General features: G+C 37.8%; 1 long non-coding RNA gene across 1 annotated transcript in view; it reads right to left on the bottom strand.

Moving 5' to 3' along the window:
• Positions 1-1,773: 1,773 nt before the first annotated feature.
• Positions 1,774-14,125, bottom strand: part of LOC122239475 — a 38,552-nt gene continuing 26,200 nt past the window's right edge. Inside the window, exons 3-4 of the long non-coding RNA XR_006218640.1 lie at positions 4,452-4,595; positions 1,774-1,836 (exon numbers count right to left, since the gene is read on the bottom strand). This is a non-coding gene — a long non-coding RNA (uncharacterized LOC122239475). The remainder of the gene's footprint in view (positions 1,837-4,451; positions 4,596-14,125) is intronic.

Genomic DNA, 14,125 nt, shown 5'->3' with positions numbered 1-14,125 from the left:
CTTATTGGTCCCTCTCCAAGTTAGCAATAAAGTCAAGCAAACAAGCCTCTCTCTACCTGTGCTCATGCTGTTCCTTCTACCTGTAATGTCCTTCCTCCGATTTCTCTACCCAACTAGTTCCTACTTGTCATTCAAGGCAGTTCAACTGTTAACTTGATTCAGAAAGTTTCCCCCCATTACACTCATGGTTAGCTAAGTGTTCCCAAAATGTCCTGCCTACACTACTGAATACTTAGCACAGTTTATTATGGTGATCTGATATTCATCCACCAAATGATAAGCCTCTTTAGTTTGGGACCGTGGCTTTCACTTTAACACCTCCAGGGCCTAGACCACTGCTTCTTTAAATGATTACTAAAAAGAATGCTGTGATGTAAAAAGTGCCACAAAGTCTCACCTGCTTATCAACACTCTTATCACAAGTAATGTTTTCTTTTTTTTTAACTGTGAATACTAGTTTTATTTAATCCTGCTTCCATTCTCCATTGATTTATTTTTATTTTTTTTTAATTTTTTAAATATAATTTATTGTCACATTAGCTAACATGTAGTGTATACAGTGTGCTCTTGCTTCAGGAATAGATTCCCATGATTCATGGCTTACATACAACACCCAGTGCTCAACCCAACAAGTGCCCTCCTCAATGCTCCTCACCTATTTTCCCTTCTTCCCCACATCCGCCCATCAACCCTCAGTTTGTTCTCTGTATTTAAGAGTCTCTTATGGTTTTCCTCCATCTCTGTTTGAAACTATTTTTCCCCTTCTCTCCCGCCATGGTCTTCTGTTAAGTTTCTCAAATTCTACATACAAGTGAAAACATATGACACCAGTAACATTTTCTATTGAGAGAATCAAGCAACATGCCTAAGAAAGCTAAGTACAGTGTTCTAATAAAATATAACAATAATTTGACAATGCATAATCACTGTTGTGATACATGGTAATTAAACAAACAATAAGCAATTGTATAAATTACTACTATTGGTAACTACCAGGAATGCAGTGGGATGGCATTCAGTGACCAACTTCTCCCTCCATCAGAAATAATACTGACCTCATCTGGCTCTGCTTCTATTTAAATGTCCTAAGCCCCCAAACTGTCCCCTACTCCATCAGACCTTTCCCTCATTCTCCACACTCTATATTGAAATGACTATTTCCTTGGGAAACGGGTTCAGCTGAGAGATTTCTTTCTCTGCCTTTGTACTGAGCTATTACTATTATGAGCCTTATATTCTGCCATTTCTTCCTGGGATTTTTAGATAGACACACTTCCTTAAAGGGTTATAAGAACCTCAGACTCCCCTCTTTCCTTCCCAACATCAGGGTCTTTTTAAAATAGGTGCAATAGGTCCTGAGTCAGTCTCATAAAATAGGTGCAATAGGTTGAATGGTATGAATGTCCCGCCTCAAAAATCTCACCCTTAGATTATGAGACATTCCATCATTTACAGATTGATTTGGGTTAACTAATAAATACTCACCTCTCCTGCCACCAAAAAAAAGCAAACAAACTAACCAAGACAGGATTATTGGTCACTGGGATGGTACAAAGCAATGATAATTAATATTTATAATTGTATTATATTTAGTAACAATAATTAATCATACCAACGGGATAGTTTTGAGGGAATGTGAGGAAGGGAAGGAGCAAGTGGAACTGCTATAATAGGGTGACAAAAAAATCTCTGCCGATGAGAGAACAAGGAATGTCAATTGGAAGAGGAAGGAAACTAGGTGAAGCCCAAAGATAAACTTCAACTTTCCATCGACAGCTCTCCAAGCATCCTCCTTTCTTTCCTTCCTCTCTGAAGGCCAATTTCTGTCCCCAACACCTGCCATGTGAAGAGATCATTTAACTTTTGTTAGTCTTAAATGTTACACACTCCTTTTCACAGTAGTTTGAGTTATATAGAGTTTTCTCATCTTGAAAATGGGGATAAGACCACCTTGTCAGAGACCAAGAGAAGTAGATGATTGTCCAGGAACATGTCAGCAATACCTCACTAGTCTAAGAGAGGCACTTAAAATACAAGTCCAAAGTTCTTTCTTCCTCAAAATGATTGAGGTATTTCAGATTAAAGTAAATGCTGGGGTGGAGCATGCCTGGATGGCTCAGTTGTGTAAGCATCTGACTCAGCTCAGGTGTTGATCTTAGGGTCTAAGTTCAAGGAGTACTACAGGGCAATGAGAAAGAACGAAATATGGCCCTTTGTAGCAACATGGATGGAACTGGAGAGTGTGATGCTAAGTGAAATAACCCATACAGAGAAAGACAGATACCATATGCTTTCACTCTTATGTGGATCCTGAGAAACTTAACAGAAACCCATGGGGGAGGGGAAGGAAAAAAAAAAAAAAAAGAGGTTAGAGTGGGAGAGAGCCAAAGCATAAGAGACTCTTAAAAACTGAGAACTGAGGGTTGATGGGGGGTGGGAGGGAGGGGAGGGTGGGGGATGAGTATTGAGGAGGGCACCTTTTGGGATGAGCACTGGGTGTTGTATGGAAACCATTTTGACAATAAATTTCATATATTGAAAAAATAGATAAATAAATAAAAATGTAAAAACCAACCAAACAAACAAAAAGCCCCATGTTGGGCTCCATGCAGGGCATGAAGTCTACTTAAAAAAAAAAACAAAAACAAAAACAAAAACAAATGCTGGTAGGTCAAAGTTCATTAGGAGAACTGTTCATAATAGCCAAAAGTAGAAATAGTCCACTGTCTACCAAATGATGACTAGATAAACAAAAGGTAGTATATCCATAACATGGAATACTATTCAGCAATAAAAAGGAATGAAGCACAACAATGTGAATGTATCTAATGCCATAGACCTGTATTTTAAGTATGTTTTACCACATTTTTTTTAAAAAAGGAGTGAAGTAGTGATACATACTACAACATGGGTGAACTTTGGAAACACAATGCTACTGAAAGAAGTTATTCACAAAAGGCTACATACAATATAGTTCCATCCATATGAAATGTCCAAAACAGGCAAACTTACCAACACAGAAAGTAGATTAAGTGGTTGCCACAGACTGGTGGTAGGAGAAAATGAGTAGTGTAGGGGTGGTGAAAATGGTCTAAAACAAAGAGTGGTAATAGTTGCACATCTTTTTTTTTTTTTTTAATGTTTATTTATTTTTGAGACAGAGAGAGACAGAGCATGAACGGGGGAGGGTCAGAGAGAGGGAGACACAGAATCTGAAACGGGCTCCAGGCTCTGAGCGGTCAGCACAGAGCCCGATGCGGGGCTCGAACTCACGGACCGCGAGATCATGACCTGAGCCGAAGTCGGCCGCTTAACCGACTGAGCCACCCAGGCGCCCCAATAGTTGCACATCTTAATGATTACTCTAAAAACCAGTCAACCACACTCCTTATAATGGTGAATTTACAGTTAGTAAATTATCTCAATAAAACTTATTTTTTAAAAGTCAAATACTGGTAAACAAAGTACGGCTGATATACCTGGGACATTTCAGAAACGTTTAGAAAATCAAGATTAATCAGAAACTACATAATTGATCTATTTGTATACCAAAAAAAACCAAAACACATAAATAAGGTACAAAGCACAAACTCAACTAATATCATGAAACTAACAACAGATCACTTAGAAAACAAACAAGATTGACAAGAATTTTTTTAATGTGCAGAATTATACCTCTCATTGATTTAAAGGGGCAGTAATGTGTAATGAATGGTTAAGAAATCAGGCTCTGAAAATCAAATGGCCTAGGATCTAATCACTGGCTCTGTGATTCTGAGAAAGCGACTTAACCTTATTAAAATTTAATTTCTTTATACAACACACAGGCAGTATTTTAATTTCTTTTTAATATTCTTTCTTTCTCTTGGTCTTTATATTTACATTTCATTGTCTAACACTGAATTTCTTCTCTCGGCTATTTTATTACAGTTTGCCAATTTGGGATTTCTGTGCTCTTCTTTAAAGCCATGTTTTTTTTGCCTTGCCTCCAGGCTAAAAATCTGATGTTCTTGGGGCACCTGGGTGGCTCAGTCAATTAAGCATATGACTCTTGATATGGGCTCAGGTCATGATCTCACGGTTTGTGAGATCAAGCCCTTGTACTGTCAACACAGAGCCTGCTTGGGATTCTCCCTTCCAGTAAATACACATTTAAAAAATAAAAAATAAAAAATAAAAATGTTCCTTTGTCTTAAGATTCCCATGTTCCCCACAGCTCTGCATCTTCAGGGCTTAAGTTATGCTTGAGTCTCTCAGGACATTAGGGAAAGCACATAGCATTTCTGGATTGTACTCAGTGTGTCTACTTGTCAGTAGACTGAGAACTCTTCAAGAGCAGGCAACAGGCCTATGTACCTTCCTTGCTACACCCTGTGTACATGAATAGTTCCTGGAAGAGAGTAGGTGGGCACTCAAATAGTTTTTTAGTAACTTATTAAAAGTCCTATTACTTATTCATCATCCTCATTGGACTCTTCAAAGCTGAGCTGCTATGAACCTCGCTTCAGTGCATATGGATATTCCACCATTTGCTGATCAGACTGCAAACTGAACCCACATGCAGCTAAATGCCCAAGTGTTCATTCTTTATCGATCTGAAAGAGAATAAAGTGTCTAGTGAATAACAACTTCTGCTGGGTCTCAGGCAAAGGTAAAAGGCTGCTATGTGTCTCCCTCTCCTTTCTTTGCCGTGCTAAGATTTTTAACAAGGCCACTTTCCTTGTTGCATGGGGACAGTGTGCAGCTGACTAGAGCCCTGAATGTTACCCAGTCAAGTGCTTCCACTGCATTCCACATGAGCCAAATTAAATGTGGATGGACATCATCATCCATTTTTTAACCCCATATTCTCTATCTCCGCCTTTCTACTATTAAGAGGGAGTCTTTCAAATCTGTGCCCACCTTTATGGTGCTCTTTAACCATTGCACCACCTCTTGGCAAAGCAAGACAGATTGAGCAAAGACAAACTAAAGACAAGAGGCTTCTCGCTGGCTTCTTACTATCCTCCTCACCTTTTATATCTGTAGCCTCAATTCCTTCCACACAATGGTGTTTTCTTTGGTTTCCCTGAAAATCTTGGCTTACTAGTGCCTATCATCATCTCAGAAGGTTCCAAGAAGACAAGCCTGAGCTTTTCTCATCTGACTTTTTGATATTACAGTCTACTAATACATTTCCCAGTGAAAATCATATTCCCCCACTTGATCACAGTACATTCTTCTGGTGTACTGTTTATTTTTGTATTTTAAGTACATTTATGTGTTTAAAAAACATACTTTTCCTAACTTTTATGAATTTAACAACATCTGACTACTTACCATGCACAAAGCACATATTATTGGTCATTCTTTGCAGATTCAGAACTATTCTTCAAACTAAAATCAGCCTAAATAATGGAGGCAGCTATGCATGTATATGGGAAATCTCTCTGCCTTCCTCTTAATTTTGTTGTAAACCTAAAACTACTTGAAGAAAAATAATGTCTTTAAAAAATCAGCCTAAAGATCAGAGATCATATATGAAGCTAGACTGTAACACACTCATAAATAGCATCATACAATAATAAAAATTAACACTACACTGGTCCATTCACAAATAGGATAAGGAAGGGGTACAGAAATTAAGTTTTAAAACTCCATTCATATTTTGATGGATACATACATATAATGAAATTTTCCATTCAGTAAGTATATGGACTGCCTTACGTACTTTATGAGTCTTGGTGAGAGATACTATAGAAACTGAAAATATCAGACAAGCACTCTCCCTGCCTCCCTTGCAGCTAACATATGACTTGGGCTTGGCCAATTAGACATTCCCATCCTAGATATTGACTCCAAAGCTGTAACAGTAAAGAAGCAGGGACCAAGGAGAATACATTCTCGTAGCAGATGCAAGCGGCGAAGATAGTTGCAGCACCAGCATCAAGTTACAGGGGCAGAACTGGCAGCAATGTGGCACAGATGCCTAGTTTCCAGTACCCTTGGTGACAGTGGGACAAGCTGTGGCATCCAGAGTTCACAGGCAGAGGCAGAAGTATCCTCTCCAGACAGGGTCTGTAGGGTTATTCTGAGTTCTGGGTGTTCCCTAGCCTGTGCTGCTACTGTCCATTTTCCAAGCCTGCTCTATATTCTTCCTATAAATTTTCTGAGCTACTCAATGTCCTTTCCATAAATTTCTGTTTAAGTCAGCCAAAGTCAGTTTCTGTGGCTTGCAACTAAGGACTCTGAAACAATGACCTAGTGGCCAGCAGGTAGCAGATATTAATCTAACTCCAGCAAATTAGTATTTGTTGAGGACCCACTCAGTACACCATAACTTTTGGGGGAGGGTCAGATTTAATGGAGTACAATTTACAAAAAGTAAATTCACCCTTTTAAGTAAAGTGTTTTGACAAATGTTACAGTCACATAACCACTACCACAATCAAGATACAGAATGTTTCTGTCACCTAAAAAAGTTGCCTTGTGTCTTTTTTTTTTTTTTAATTTTTAATGTTTATTTTTGAGAGAAAGAGAGCACAAGTGAGGGAGGGGTGGGGAGAGAGAGGGAGACACAAAATCTGTAGCAGGCTCCCGGCTCGGAGCACAGAGCCGGATGCAGGGCTCGAACTCCGGCTCGGAGCACAGAGCCGGATGCAGGGCTCGAACTCACGAGCCATGAGATCATGACCTGAGCCAAAGTCAGACGCTTAACTGACTGAGCCACCCAGGCGCTTCACCTTTTGTCTTTTTGTAATCAATTCTTCCTCCACATCTATAGTTCCTGGTAACACTAATGTGATTTCTGTCCCTGTGATTTGCTTTTTCCAGAATGTCATAAAATGGGATTATATTGATTTAATTCTTTTGTGTCTGGCTTCTTTCACTTAGCATAACGCATTTTAGACTCATCCATGTTGTTGCATGTATCAGTGGTTTACTCCTTTTTATTGATGAGTAATGTTCCATTTTATGGACATACCACAATTTGTCTTTTCACCAATTGATGGATATTTGGGTTGTCTCCTACAGAAACCTTTTGAAACACAGAAATTTACCAAAATATTTACACTCTACTTTCTGGAAGCTAAAATAGTAAGAATCTTTAAACAATGTGAAGGAAATCATGCATTCTATCATAAAACATTTTATTCTATTTTAAAAACCATTATATACTGAGATACATATATTTAATTTTTCTATCAGTATCCCCTTTTGGTACATTAGTAAAAATAAAGACAATATTATTGATCCTTCCCAAATGACACAAGAAAACCATAAGAAAAATCCATCTTTTCCCTGAAAATTTCTTCAGAGAAAATAACTCAGGCAATATATACATACATTATTGTTTCTCCTTTGCTTAGCAATATCACTGTAGTGTAACGCAATAAAAAGCAGAATGCTACTTAGTGCCATCTTCTCTCTTAAATCAACTAAGTTCCTAACTCAATAGCAATTCCAAAGCTGTGGCCAGTTTTAAACCTTTGGTAATTCATCCTACAGGAGAAAGGTCATTCTCCAAACCTATTTTCATGAGTTTCAAGCTTTATAAACAACATGGCTAAAGGCTGTTACAGTCAGTCCATTCAGCTTCTGAATATTAAAAGAGCTATCATTAACACACATATTTCAAAATATAGAAGAAATATTGGTTCAGAAAAAAATCCTAACACTCCTATATAAAACAGAATTCTAGCCCTAACTCCACTGATAGAGTTTGGGCATAAAGGCTGTATCTCCACTGCATCTCCTCTGGTCATGTTGAAAAAAGCATCTTTGCCACATCTTAGATTCTAATACCTATTGTAAGGCTTTTGAGATTTTCAAAATAATAGATTTGCTTAACTCTACTATTTTGTGGCCGCTTTACAAGCATATTTCCCAAGTACATGGATTCCAGTCAAAGACAGTGATAATTAACTATAATTAAAAGTTAAAAATATTAAAATTCTCAGGCAATCAGAGTACATATTTACACCCATACTAAGGAAAGTCAATTCAGTTCACTTATAAATAGCTAGTAGCACTGAACTAATACTATTCTGGATACATTATGGAGATATTATCCAATATGTATAAAACAGAAGGGAACCATATACTGCAGCATATAATAAACCTCAGAAATGAAACCATGAACTTGGTCATATCACATTTGTTGTTTGAGGCAAAATTTTTTCCTGCTATGCTATAGTTCTACTGTAAAATAAAGCACATGGGTGGGAAAGAGTCACTGTGACTTACCGAAGTACACCCAGACCTTGAACAACACAAAATAACCAAAAGAACTGAAATTGACCTCCCTACCCCACAAGCTAACCATTTTTTATGTAGTCCCAAACTTAATATTCAAGTTCCCCCTCATCTGCTTTGCTTCCTTAAGAAAGGACGTGGGGAATTCAAAGGAGTACAGATAAACAGGGGCTGGTAGAAGTAGCCAATGGTAGCAAAATTAGAGACCAAAATCCTCAAATGGATAAGAACACAATTTCAACCTTCCAGCAACCTGACGTATCCAAACTCCAGAGGGATGCTAGAAACGAATGAAGACAACTTCAAGAACTAGCATATCTGAGAAGAAAACGGGTGAGCTCCTGCTTTGTTCCTGCAGTAACAAACACCCAGCTGAACTTTCCTGTCTTTATATCTTAATAGTTTACCACATTGCTCTCTGTCCAGCAGAATGAAATGGGACCTTTACTGCTTTCTAAAGTTAAAAACTAGTTTAAGCAAGGTAGAAAGTAAGCTGAAGATGAAAGGTAAATTGGGGTAGTTACTAACACAAAAACAGAAATTCTGAATGCTGTACAAAAGTGAAAGGACCCTGACAAAAGCAGAAATGATTTTATTAAAGATGACAAACCTACAAGTCTAGTTTTGGATTCAATCATTAATTTTGTAAAAAAAAAAAAAAAAAAAAAAAAAAAAGTCATCCTAAAAAAGACAAGAATAACTTGAAATAAAGCATCTTTTTAAAAATATTTCAAGGGGGGCGCCTGGGTGGCGCAGTCGGTTGAGCGTCCGACTTCAGCCAGGTCACGATCTCGCGGTCCGTGAGTTCGAGCCCCGCGTCAGGCTCTGGGCTGATGGCTCGGAGCCTGGAGCCTGTTTCCGATTCTGTGTCTCCCTCTCTCTCTGCCCCTCCCCCGGTCATGCTCTGTCTCTCTCTGTCCCAAAAATAAATAAAAATATATATATATTTCAAGAAAGAAATTCTTTTTTTTTAAGTTTATTTATTTATTTTGAGAGAGAGAGAGAGCAAGGGAGGGTCAGAGAGAGAGAGAGAATGACAGAGAGAGACAGAGAATCCCAGACAGGCTCCTAACTGTCAGCATGGAGCCCGTAGTGGGGCTTGAACTCACAAACTGGGAGATTATGACCTGAACTGAAATCAACAGTAGGATGCTTAACCGACTTAGCCACCCAGGCACCCCTCAAGAAATAAATTCTAAGAGTGTTCTCAGAGTTCTCAAGACATTTAGGAATTGAAAATACCCATTAAAACAACTACCCACAAAGGAAATAAGAGTGATAATCTATGAGGTATTTTCAATATTTTGAAGAGCCCGATGGAAATTCTACATTAAGTCTTAGGATTTCTTTGTATTCAATTACTTTGTAATGTACAGATATTATCATTGAAATGTATATGTCCTTCATTCATTAAAATAGGAAAATTATTACTAAATATAGTAATATATTTGGCTAAATATATTGGTTAAAAAATCTTTTAAAACAACCCATGGGAGGAAAAATAATAAAAGGAGTTCTGTTTAACTGTCCTTGTAGTGTACAGCCTCTAAATCAAATAGCCATCATAAAAGTGGAGGGGAGAAAATCCCTTTTTTTAATGTTTTCAAATCCCTTCTGAACATTTAAGCAGAGAGACCTGATAATCAAGAAATTTGAAAAGGTTTAAATCATATGTAATATAGTTTAAGAGCAGCTCCTGGACTTAATAATATCATTTCCCTGAGTCCTCCTTGAAGACAGAAGGATATAAGAAATAAAATTAAAATTCTGCATAATCATAATACCCAAAGATAATCACCATGAAGATTTTAATGTATTACCTTCCGTAATAGGCTGAATAAGTGCTTCCAACTATATCGGGTCTAATCCCTGGAACCTGTAAATGTCACCTTTTATAGAAAAGGCTCTTTACATATGTGATTAGGATAAACTAAATCCAGGAGATTATTCTGAATTATTCAAGTGGGTCCTAAATGCAATCACAATTATCCTTACAAAAGAGAGGCAGAGGAAGGTTACACACAGAAGAGGAGAAGGCAGATTGGAGTGATGCAGCCACAAGCCAACGAGTGCCTGAAGGCAGGAGAAGCTGTTAGAGGCAAGGAACAGGTTCTCCCCGAGAGCCTCTAGTGAGAACACAAACATACCAGATGTACCATATATAACATTGATGTAACCATTCTTCTATTTTATATATGTTCAATTTCTTTCACTTTTATAAATAGTGTTCTAATGAACATCTTGGTATAAAAATTATTCTTGTATTTTTCATCATTTCCTTAGGAGGGAGTCCTAAGGAATTCCTGAAGTTGTCAATCTTTTCAGAAGGACTATACCAATTTAAACATGCACTCTGTGTATTCTTACCATAACTGAGATTTTTTTTTTTCGCTAACTACTATCATAAAACCTGGCATCTCGTTTTAACTTACAGTTTCTTGCTTACTAACGAAGGTGAAGTAAACATTTTTCACATGTTCATTAGCCAATTGTGACTCCTAATTGTATTGTCCATTTGGGGGCATTTTTCCCCATTGAGCTACTGGGTTCTTTTTTAGTGTTTAGATAATGAGTTTTCATTATTATTACTAAGGATATTAATCTTTTGCCATATTATCTGCAAATTTTTCTTCTGAATTTTTGCTTGCCTTCCAGCTTTTGTTTTTGATGTTTTGCCATGAAGAAATTTTTAATTTTCATGTAACAGATACATCTTTTGATCTTTTCCTTTTTGATTTCTTCCATCATCTTTATGCTTAGAAAGTTCTCCCCATGCAAATATTACATAAATACTTCTAGTTACTTCTAGTGACTTTCATTACTGCTATTTGGAAATTAATGTTTATCCAAAGTGAGAAATCATCTACTGAGTTTCTTCTCTAAACTCAGTCAATACTTTTGAACGTCAATGAATCATTCCAACTGAACCAAATGACAATAGATTTACTTTCTTCCAGTATCTTTCAATCCAACTAATTCATTTGTAAATTTTTTTCTAATGAATCTGTCTTTATCAGTTGGACATTTCAATATAATAACAGTAGAAAAAAGGGCCCATAGGTTCTACCACCAAGCAACTAGTATTGGCCCAGAGCCCTGGGTTAAGAAAAATGCTCAGTAGTGAAAAGTACTTACACTGCTAACCATGGTCCAGGAAGGAGAGCACAGCAACAATGCTCTCTCTTCCCTAGCACCTGGATCCTGGGGCCAAGACTTTATTCCTCACCCTCTGTACTTGGCCTAGTGCCTACCACATAAAAGATACTCTGTAAAGCTTTTTTGGGTAACTGAATGACGTCCATTCCAAGGCCCCTCTCTCAGGCATTCTAAGCACTTTAATGATGCATTGCATTAATACAATGTAACTTCAAATTTATTATAGAGCCACTGAGGGAAAGCCCATGTTCAACAAAGCAGACATTGATTCTATTTATCCTCTGTTCTAAGACACACTGAGGCTATTAGATCAATTAACAGTACAATCTTCCAATCAAGTAAAGCATCTAGAAACTCTACGACCAATCAATAAATAGATAAGCAATTCTTCATTGAAAAGGGAGAATAATTTATTTACCTGTTAGGACAAACTGTTAGAGTAAATCAAATTGTCTGCATTTAGAAAGTGTACCTCTCGGGGTGCCAGTCAGTTAAGCATCAGACTATTTTGGCTCAGGTCATGATCTTGTGGTTTGGGGAGCCCCGCGTTGTTAGTACAGAGCCTACTTTGGGATTCTCTCTCTCCCTCTGGCCCTCTCCCACTCACATGCACACTCTTTCATTCATAAATAAATAAATAAATAAATAAGCACAAATCTTGTAGCAAGATAATGAAAACATTCAACAGAACAGACCCTGCCAAAGTTTATATAGCTTAAATATAAGTCTCATGCTTTCTGAGTGATTTCCCAATTAAAAGGAAATTGATTTTGTGATGCAATTAATACCAACTTATTTTAATCTCTAAAATTTTAAAGTCAGACTAGACTACATATGAGGATCCTTCTGAATTTAAAATTCTTTCATATAGAAGATCACCCATTTAAGTTCCCACAAGGATTAGTGGGAGAATCATGCATATAGACTTGCTCATTGTCAAATTAAAATGAATTTTAGACTTCTTGTCTTTGATTCTTGTGTGTTAGAGCCAATTTTATTTTTGGTGGCAAACACAACTGAACTATAATGGTAATGACAAGAACAGTTATCTGGTGTAAAAAAAATTTTTAACAGCTCCACTATCTGAAAGTAAACATAAACTATATTTTCATTTCCCAATCAGAACCCAGGAATCAATTTCAATGTTTTTGAGAGTTAAGACTGAAAATTGTAGGTGCAATTTTACTTGGAGGCTGGGACAATGCAAAGAATTGGAGTTAACTAATTCCCTAAGATAATTCATTTTGATAGTTCAGATTTTATGTTTACTCCACCTCTACCCATTCTCTCTCTTCCGACACTCTCTGAGGTGCTAATCTGAATGCCCTAATCCCTCTTCTGCCAAGCTAAGTAAGTGCTATTCCATCGTACTACTCATCTGCTGCTACAGGCTTCCTTTACTTCAAAGGTTTCTTCTCTCCCCGTTGTTCCCTGATCTGTATCATTGCAGAATCACCTAGGCTACTCCTCCCCATTGCTTACTACTTCAAATTGCTCTATTTGATCTTTCCTGCGCTCATGTGCAATCACCAGCCTCAGAGAGCTCACATGGAAAATGCACGAGCCCTGGGTGAGCCAACTTTAATTTTACTCAACAGAGAGTGAAAGTATAAAACTTAAGCACTTAATGAAACACTTATTTCTGGCTCCTGTATTACACTCGGATTTACTCTCTTCTATTTACTCCTGGCTTCTTGGAAGGCTTAAATTATCTTTTATTCTCACCATGCACATAATCCTTCAGGATGCTCTACATCCTTTAACCTACACCTACATAAGGAAAATGTAAAACAGTCCCCTAGATTCTCCTCCATTCCTCCAGACCGTACATGAAGGTTAACTTTAACCAAATGATTCCTGTGGAATTGGAATCCCCAAAAAAAGTATTTTGAGGAGGGAAAATTTTTTTTTAATCTCTGCGACCCAAGATCAGGTAGAGGGGGTAAGTTGAGAGAAGTTTCTAAGAAAATAGAGTTAATCAAAGAGAGGAGTGCTGGCAGAGATCTGTTGAGAACAGAGTTACCCTGAAAATATTCAAGCACACATCTCTTCCCAGTAAATGTAGATGGAAGAGGAAGCCACACCAGGACCTGCTGGGTTTGGTTTTATAGGAGTTTACCTGACAGGAGCATATTTCTTGTTTCATCAGCACTCACCAAAATATATGAGCTCCAATAAGACACAATAACAAAATGAGGAATTGTTAAAGCATATATGGTGGCTATGGTTATATAATCTCTTATAATGCTAAATTCAGTTAGACTCTCTGAATATACTTTTTTTTTAAATTTTCTTAATGTTTATTTATTACTGAGAGACAGAGAGACACAGAGCATGAGCAGGGGAGGGGCGGAGAGATGGAGAGACACAGAATCCAAAGCAGGCTCCAGGCTCCGAGCTGTCAGCATAGAGCCCGACTTGGGGCTCGAACCCACGAGCTGTGATATCATGACCTGAGCCGGAGTCAGACGCTCAACCAACTGAGCCACCCAGGCGCCCTGAATATACTTTTTAAAAAATGTGGTGGGGTGCCTGCTTGGCTCAGTCAGTTAAGCGTCTGACTCTTGATTTCAGCTGAAGTCATCATGTCACAATTCACGGGATCGAGCCCCACATCAGGCTCTGCGCTGACAGCGGGGAGGCTGCTTGGGATTCTTTCTCTTCTCTCTGTGCCCCCCTCCCCCCCGCTCGTGTGTGCACTCTCTCTCTAACTAAACATTTTTTTTTAATGTGG

The sequence above is a fragment of the Panthera tigris genome, chromosome B3 (assembly GCF_018350195.1).
Source record: "Panthera tigris isolate Pti1 chromosome B3, P.tigris_Pti1_mat1.1, whole genome shotgun sequence".
Classification (NCBI taxonomy): domain Eukaryota; kingdom Metazoa; phylum Chordata; class Mammalia; order Carnivora; family Felidae; genus Panthera; species Panthera tigris.
Note: the sequence above shows the minus strand (reverse complement) of the source record. Positions and strands in the feature narration are given on the sequence as shown.